Genomic DNA, 9,163 nt, shown 5'->3' on the forward strand with positions numbered 1-9,163 from the left:
TTTGATTTTTTGATTTATTATATTGTTTAGTTTTCTTTTACAATTCATTTACCTTTTCTCTGATATTCCTAACCACTTAACTGTCAGCTGGCTATATATTCTTAATTCTTATCTAATTTTTTTTATTCTTTCCATGAAAATACTAGGTTTTTTCTTTTATGTTTTCAAATAAATATTGTATATTTTAAAAAAAATAAACTTTATTCTTTTTTTACTTGAAGAAAAAACAAATAAAATTTTTGAAAATTTAAAAAAAATAATGGGTATGTTGGGCCTATCTTTTCATTTTCTAACATTTTTAAAATTTGTGGTTACTTTTCAACCTTTCTTTCGTTTCTTTTCCTTTCTCAACTATCCTTAAAATTGATGGGTATTTTCAAACCTTTCTTTTGCCCTTCTTCCTTTCTCAACTTTTCCCAAAGTTCCTTGGATTGGAGAATAATTCTCTAGCCTTTCAAATTCAGCCTCCAATGATTTTCCCACGGGAAATTATTTCAATATACCATTTTCAAAATAATTTTTTTAAGTTTTTTTTTTGTGTTATTTCATATATTTTATTGACAAAACAACATTTTTTATAAGTCTAAGAAGTTTATTTTAAACTTAATTTAATTTTTTTTGAATTTTGGTTTTATTTTATTCCATTTTTTAAGAAAATATTTTCAACATTTTTATGCAATTTCCTCTCCTCTCTTAAGAAATATAAATATATATAAATATAAACAATTATTACTAAAAATTATAAAAAAATGTATTTTTACTTCTTTTCAAAAGATTTTCAAGAGATTTTTAAGGGAATTTTTAAAATATTTTTTTTCCAAGGACCACTAAACCAACAAACGTTGTTTTTTTAAAAGATTTTTTCGAAGGACCTTCAGCCCAGTAAAGTGGATTTTTTAAAGATTTTTTTTTTGTAAAGACATTCCCGGAAACGTGTGTTTTTAATTTTTTTCAAGGACACTTAGACCAACCTAGAAACGTGGATTTATAAAGAATTTTTTTCCAAAGACATCAATCCAGAAACGTTTTTTAAAGAATTTTTTCCAAAGACTTCTGTCCAGAAACGTCGTTTTTTAAAGAATTTTTTTCAAGGATTATCAAACGTGGATATATTTTGAGTGGTCTTTTTTAAGAATTCCTTTTCAGGTATTTTTTTTTTAATTTTTTAAGGATCATTAACGGTTGATTTTTTTCTCAAGGATTATCAACCGTGAATTTTGTCAAGGATCATCAAATGCGGATTTTTTTTCAAGGTTGATTAAAGTGGATTTTTAAAATAATTTCCATGAACTTCAGAAACACGGATTTTTAAATAATTTTCAAGGACTTCAGTCCAGAAACGTGGACTTTTTAAGAATTTCTATTCCATGAACTTCAGTCCAGAAACGCGGATTTTTTAAATAATTTTCAAGGACTTCAGTCCAGAAACCTGGATTTTTTAAGAATTTCTTTTCCAAGAACTTCAGCTCAGAAACGTGGACTTTTTAAGAATTTCTTTTCCAAGAACTTCAGCTCAGAAACGTGGACTGTTTAAGAATTTTTTTTAAGGATCATCGAACTTGGATTTTTTGAATCCTTGAAAAAAATGAAAGATTTTTGACTTCAGTCCAGAATCGTGAATTTTTTAAATAACTTCCAAGAACTTCAGTCCAGAATCGTGAATTTTTTAAATAACTTCCAAGAACTTCAGTCCAGAAACGTGGATTTTTAAATAATTTTCAAGGACTCCAATTCAGAAACCTTGATTTTTGTAATAACTTCCAAGGAATTCAGTCTAGAAACATGAATTTTTTTAAATAATTTTAAAGGACTTTAGTCAAGAAACGTTAATTTTTTAAACAATTTCAAAGGACTTCAGTCAAGAAACGTTAATTTTTTAAATGATTTTCAAGGACTTCAGTCGAGAAACATGGATTTTATTAAATAATTTCCAAGAACTTCAGTTCGGAAACGTGGATTTTTAAATAATTTCCAAGGACTTCAGTCCAGAAACGTGGATTTTTGAAATAATTTCCATGGACTTCAGTCCAGAAACGTGGATTTTTTAAATAATTTTCAAGGACTTTAGTGCAGAAACGTGGATTTTTTAAGAATTTCTTTTCCAAGAACTTCAGTCCAGAAACGTGGATTTTTTAAGAATTTATTTTCCAAGAACTTCAGTCCAGAAACGTGGATTTTTTAAGAATTTCTTTTCCAAGAACTTCAGTCCAGAAACGTGGACTGATTAAGATTTTTTTTAAGAATCATCGAACTTGGATTTTTTGAAACCTTGAAAAAATGAAAGATTTTTTGAATCCTTGAAAAAAATGTAGGAATTTTTTAATCCTTAAAAAAATTAAGGATTATCACGTGGATTACCATAGGGCCATTAAAGGCTATATTCTTGAAAAAAGTGTTTTAAGGACCGATGTTGTAACATTTTCGAGATGAAAATAAACACAAACACATGCCTACAATAGGTTTGTTCGACGTCACAAATAATAATTTTTACTTAAAGAGTTATGGTACAGACCATGGTAGAAGAATATAGGTAGACGCATCGACACAGCTGTTGAGACAATGAACTGTCAAACCAATTTTGGAATTGAAAATGTTGAATGAAAAATTGTTTAAATTTGTAAAAATTGTTGAAAAATACGAATTATAAGAACCTCCGAATGATGTCGAATAAGAAAACACATAAGAATCTACTTATATTTAAAAAAACGTTTAAAATTTTTTGACATATCAATGCTCCCAAGCGTTGATGCATCTACCTGTATTCTTCTGCCATGGTACAGACATTATATTTATTAAATAAAGAAAGAGATCAATCCACACTGTTCTCAAATAGTGTACGTGCCTAAATCAATTTCACTTTTTTCCATTGTTTTTAATTTATTTAATCCACTAGCTAGATGTTTACATAGCTGGATTTAGTTTTAATAAAAAACGGAAAACTTATGCAAATATTTGGAGCCGATATTTTTGGCTAAGCTTTTCAAATGTCGGCAAAGAATACGATAACCGACCAGACAGTTGTGTAAACATAAATAGCAGTAGGTTGATTGGAATTATTTACTTTAAAATTAAAAAAATAATAATAGACAACAGGGGCTTGAATGGTCGCGTATATAAGCCATGTTTTTGCCTGAGAAAATAATTTGTAACAAAGTGTAAAAATTTTAGAACATATGTTTATTTTCCTCTATAACTCGTAAAATTTTGAGAGTTAGACCAACCTCCAATATTTGGTTCATTATAACAACGTTATTGGTACCAGTGTAAAAAATCAGAAATCTTTCTCTTATATTAGAGCTATAAAATTTTTTTTGTTTAATTTCAAAAATTTAATATTTTTTTCGGTGAAATAAAACACGCCTATTGTACATAATATATTAGGTTATGACGAATATAATTTTGTATTTTTCTATATTCGGAAATAGGAAAAAAATTTGTGAAATTTAAAGGTGGGAATACATAAAACGCGTTTTTGACGGGATTAAGTCATCGGCTGGCCTCTTCAGCAAAAAAAAAAAAAAACAAAGGAGGGTAGGGCCAAATAAGCATACCCATCTCGGCATTTTCTGTAATTAACATTGCAAATTTCGCCGCATCAAAATAGGTTTCCATCCCTGATTTGTGTATTTAAAAAGGATTTAAATATATATTTTGACAATGAGATTTTGTCAAATAAATAATTTTGAAAAAATTATAAACATATGATTTTATGACTTTACCTTCTTCATTCTACCATGGGAAATGCCCATAAAAGCCTGAAACAGACCAAAGCTTAAATCGAGACATCGGCGTGAAAATACAACACTGTTGACACTTGTATTCCATTGCAAGAAATGAGTTCACTTTTAGAGAATATTCGGGAAAATTAAATTTGTTTCTCAAAAAAAAGAAAAAAAAAAAAAAACAAGTAAAAAACCTGTAAAGGTGGGAATACATAATGCGCTTATTTGGCTGGCTTCTTCGGAAATGAACAAAGGAGATTAGGGCCAAAATCGAACTAAGTCAACCTAAAACTCCTTTGTTTCTCTACAAGGAAGCCAGCCGATGACTTTAGCCACCCAAATAAGCGCTTTATGTATTCCCACCCTAATTGCGGACATCAAGAAGGAATTTGGCAATTAAAAAAAAATAAAATCCCTTAAAAATTATGTTAAAGTCTTAAAAATACCGTTATATTAGGGTCTATACGACGACGTGGACCTGCACGGACAACTTTTGTCAAAAGCCATTAGAATATTCAAATGGGAAACTTGAAAAAAAAAAAAAAAAAAAAAACAAATCGGTGAATAATGTCGCCAAAATCATCAAAATACCGAATATCGGGAGGTACCATAATATAGAGGGCTATACGAAGACGTGGACCTGCACAGACAATTTTCTGTCCCATGCTGTAGTATTCATTACGAACTTCAAATACCAAATTCATTACGAACTTTCAGTACCAAATTTGAAACAATTCCGGTAAATAATGTCGTAAAAATCATCAAAATACCGAATATCGGAAGGTTCTGGTATGTGGGGGCTATACAAAAAGTGGATATACATGGCCCATTTTCAATACCAAATGTCCTGCAGACATAATACACATTTGAGTAAAATTGCATCAACCTACTTCATTACGTTCGGAAGCTAGAGTGATTTCCACAGACGGATAGATGGACGGACATCGCTAAATCGACATGGAATTTTATGCTTATCAAGAATATATATCTACTTTGTGGGGTCTTAAATGTATTTTTCGAGGTGCCTAACTTAATATACCCTCCATACTATAGAAGAAGGCATGGTACAATAAAAAGGTAAGGTAGAGCTCCCAGCTGATTACAATTTTTTTCTTAGAGTGCCCGTCTTCTGCCAATTTTGTGTATGTATTTGTTGTTTTGAAAAATAAAAACAAAATATTTTCAAAGTCAATGATTGGAAGAAACTTAAATTGCGGGGCGCGCATTAATAATATTAACCAGATTTGCCATGGAATATAAATATTGAACACTTAGGATCATATTTTTGAGAGAACATCCAGAGATTTCATTCATCTTTCGCGCTATTTGACTCATTTTAGAAATTAACAAAAAATATGAAATAAATGAAAACAACTTGTTGGATATAATTTTGAATAATTCTGACAGGAAGCGGACATAGCCTCAGAACTGTATTTTTGTAGTTTTACGAAGCTGTTCTACCTCCTTATTGTACCATGGTAGAAGGTATAAAAATTAAATATCTAAATATTTTTGTATCGTTACACCCCAATATCAACCTAAAGTGTCTCCGTTATTTTGCTTGTCTAACCGCTCACCACCCAATGTGTTATTGTCAGAGATACGAACGCATATAAACAATGTGCTCATGCCGTAACCGATTAGTATCTCATCATTTCTGGATCAAAGCCAAACGACGGTTTGGGGGTCAAAAACAAAAGCTTTCTCTGTGAGTTTACGTTCCTTAAGCTTTTTCATACCACATGGTGAGTTCTAATAAAACAAAATATACAAAATAAGGCAACTGCAATTTGAGAGGCTCTAATGAATAAAATGCACAAGTTAATAATTATTCTAATGTAAATATACATTCATAGATACATACATACATAATATAGGAAAATTGTAAAGAGTTATATTTTGCCTTTGTTGTTGTGAAATTAATAATTAATTATTTTTGTTTTTTTTTTTTCATGTTGCCCTTAATTTATTTTTCAACAATTTGTGGAAGGCAATGAATTGTGGGTGATGATTTGACGGATTATTAAGTGTCTAGTTGTTTTTTTTTTTGTTTTAATAACAGTAATTCATGTGTGTTTGTGCTCTTGAGTTGCTTTCCTACAATTCTCTTTTGAAATAATGTTCGGTGACTTTTATTATTTTACTATTAAATGAAACTGTGTACACACTACCAGTCATGTTCGAAGTCTTTTTCGTTGTATTTTTTCTTTATTTTGCTTACACTTCTTCACATGGAGGAGAGTAAAAAGGTGCTAACATTTGGTAAATCAACTGATAGCCATGTTCGTAAGTGTATACCCTACTCTATATGAGAACATTTTTTAAAGGAGAGAATATTTTTCATTTTGTATTTTAAACGAATAAGGAACTAGTCCCTAGTTCCTTTTGATTTTCACAACATGAACCATACATAAAGTGGGGTATACACTTGCGAACATGTCTAGCAGTTGATTTACCAAATACACCAAAGCGTTGGAAAACTGCTCTCCATGTGAAGAAAGTAAAACAAAATTAGAAAAATGCAACGAAAAAGATTACCAATATTCCCGTTATACAGTTTAATTGAAAAAATGGCAAAATTCAAGAGGTAATCTTATTTTCCGAAATTGGCAATGGCAACCCTTTTTTATTTTGGAATCCATTATGTTAGAAGAATACAGGTACATGCATCAACGCCTGGGAACATTGGTATGGCAACAAAATTTTAAATGTTTCCTCAAAGATAGATTTGTACAGGGTGAGATGAAAAAACTGCAACCAACTTCAGACTGCTGTCATTTTTGAGACACTTGTACGACAGCTGTTAACATTATTCCAGTGACAGCTCATTATATATTGTTTACAAGCGTTGAAAAGCATTTTGGTGAGAATTTTCCAGAAAAAAAAATATTCGTGATGGAATTCAAGCGTGATAGTGTGATTTCCTTATATTTGGCTGGAAATCTTTTGTGTCTCGTACCATCGCTCGTTAGCGTGATACTGGTAGCGTAGCCCGACAAGGTCAAGGAAGTGGACAGAAGAAAACAGCAACATCATTCGAAAAGTAAAGAAGCGACTTGATCGAAACCCGCCTCGCAATAGCCGAAAAATGGCTCGTGAGCTGAACGTATCGCAATATTCCATTCGGCAAATATTGAAAAATGAGCTCGGGGTAAAGCCATTGAAATTCCAAAAAAGTGCAAGAACTTACACTGCAACAGAAAGAAATAGACTCAAAAGAGCTAAAGAGTTGCTTCGCTTGGCCGAAAAGGGGTGAACTGCCGAATTTGGGTTTCCCCGATGAGAAAACATTCGTTGTCCGGCAGTTTGTAAACAAACAAAAGCCAAAGAAATGAAAATCTGCACCTTCGGTTGGCCACCACAACTTAAACGCCGGCCATGGTGATGGTGTGGGCCGCCATAACAGCCGATGATCGCTCTCCACTCGTATTAATCGAGTGTGGCATCAAAATAAATGCCGAATATTATCCCGAAAATATAGTCTGGGCACGAAAACATTTTGGCCGCAGACCTTGGACATTCCAACAGGTCTCAGCACCGTCGCACTCAGCACGTGCCACCCAAGAATGGTTACAAAATGAGGTTCCTCGCTTTATTTCCAGCGCCCAATGGTCACCAAAATCTCTGGATACCAATCCGTTGGACTATTGTGTCTGGAGTACTTTGGAAAGCAAGGTTGGCACAAAAAAATACCAAAGTTTCGATCTCCTCAAGCTACCGCTTCTCCGGGAATGGGCCAAAATACCGCAGAGCAATATTCGGGCAGTGTGTGACGGTTTCATTGGCGGTTTGAAGGCCATAATTCTTGCTAAAGGTGACCAATTCGAACAAATCTAAACTTATTCTAAAATTTAATTCTATTTGCGACATTTTTTGCTTTCATTCAGAAAAAATTAAAAAAAAAAGTTAAAATTATGGTGTTTGACTTTGTTGCAGTTTTTTATCTCACCCTGTATGTTTTTCTATACAATGTTATGATATGCATTTTTTAACAGTTTTTACAAATTTGTATAATTTTTCATTAAAAAAATTCAAATCCAAAATCGGTTTGACAGTTCATTGTCCACCTGCAGATGCAACTACCTGTATTCTTCTACCATGGGTCCAGTATTCCATTTTTTACTTTATAGAAGAATCTTTTTGCCCCAAGTCTAATTTTATATATTTTTACGCAACAAACAATCAACACTTTCGATAAAATTTTATTTTTCCGCTGATAATAGGGATCGCTGTGATCGAAAAATGACATATGTACCATGGTAGAAAAATACAGGTAGTCGCATCGACACAGCTGCTGGGACAATGAACTGTCAACCCGATTATGAAATTCTAAATTTTGAATGAAAAATTATTCAAGTTCGTTAAAATTGTTTAAAAATGCATTTCATAACAACCTCCGATTGGTGTCGTATAAGAAAACGTATAAAAATCCACATATTTTTGAAAAAATATATTAAAAAATTTCACATATCAATGTTTCCTAGAGTTGTTGCATTTAACTGTATTCTTCTACTTTACTCATGTATTTCACAACTGAAATGTCGTCCATGTATCACACGGTGTGTGCAACTTTTACATATGGAAAATTTGACACTAAGTATGCAGAAAAACATATGTTAATTTTGAAAGATTGTCATCTATTTATTTGACATTAAAATTTTCGCACTGCCTAATTTCATATTTTTGTCATTATCATTTTAAGAGCACTATTTCCCCACATCACGTGTCCAACATTTAAAACACCTGGCAACAAAAGTTGATCTATGATATGATAGAGATTCTGAATTGAAAACAATGAGTAGCAATATTTTCAAAAAAGATAAAGATATTTATTATTTATTTTTCAAAAAGAAAAAAAAATATTTAATCATATCAAAAGATTTTTCTTATCACTGATACAAATCTTTCAAAATAAAACAATAATTTTCCATTGCTAAAATTGTTAATATAAATTTCAACGACATATCACCAGAATTGTCTATATTTAATGTCATGTGCCATATATTTTTAATCTTTAGCTTTAAAGCTGCCAAAATAAATCACATTTTTGTGATAGAAAATTCAATATGGTTCACGCTTGCACGCCTGAATATGACTCTCAGGTAAAGTGTATTGCCTTCGATATAACTTTGGTGATTTGTGAAAAAAACAATTCGAGTATGACCACTTGATAATCGTAGACAGTGCTGAGCTTTATTGCATTCAGAACGTCGATATATGTAAGGTGAATTAGGGTGAGGAGGAAAAATTTGCAAAATTTGGATCAAAATGACATTTTTGTGTCAGCTATCAGATGTTTGTTGTCGGATACGTAATTTATTCAAGTTCTACATTAAAGGAATGTCAGATCTGTGGAATTCATTTGACATACATCTACCTGTACTTGGGGTCATTGATGTATCAAAAATTTTGGTAATTTTTTTTTTAAATAATGAGATTTG

The sequence above is a fragment of the Musca domestica genome, unplaced genomic scaffold (genome assembly GCF_030504385.1).
Source record: "Musca domestica strain aabys unplaced genomic scaffold, Musca_domestica.polishedcontigs.V.1.1 20, whole genome shotgun sequence".
NCBI lineage: Eukaryota > Metazoa > Arthropoda > Insecta > Diptera > Muscidae > Musca > Musca domestica.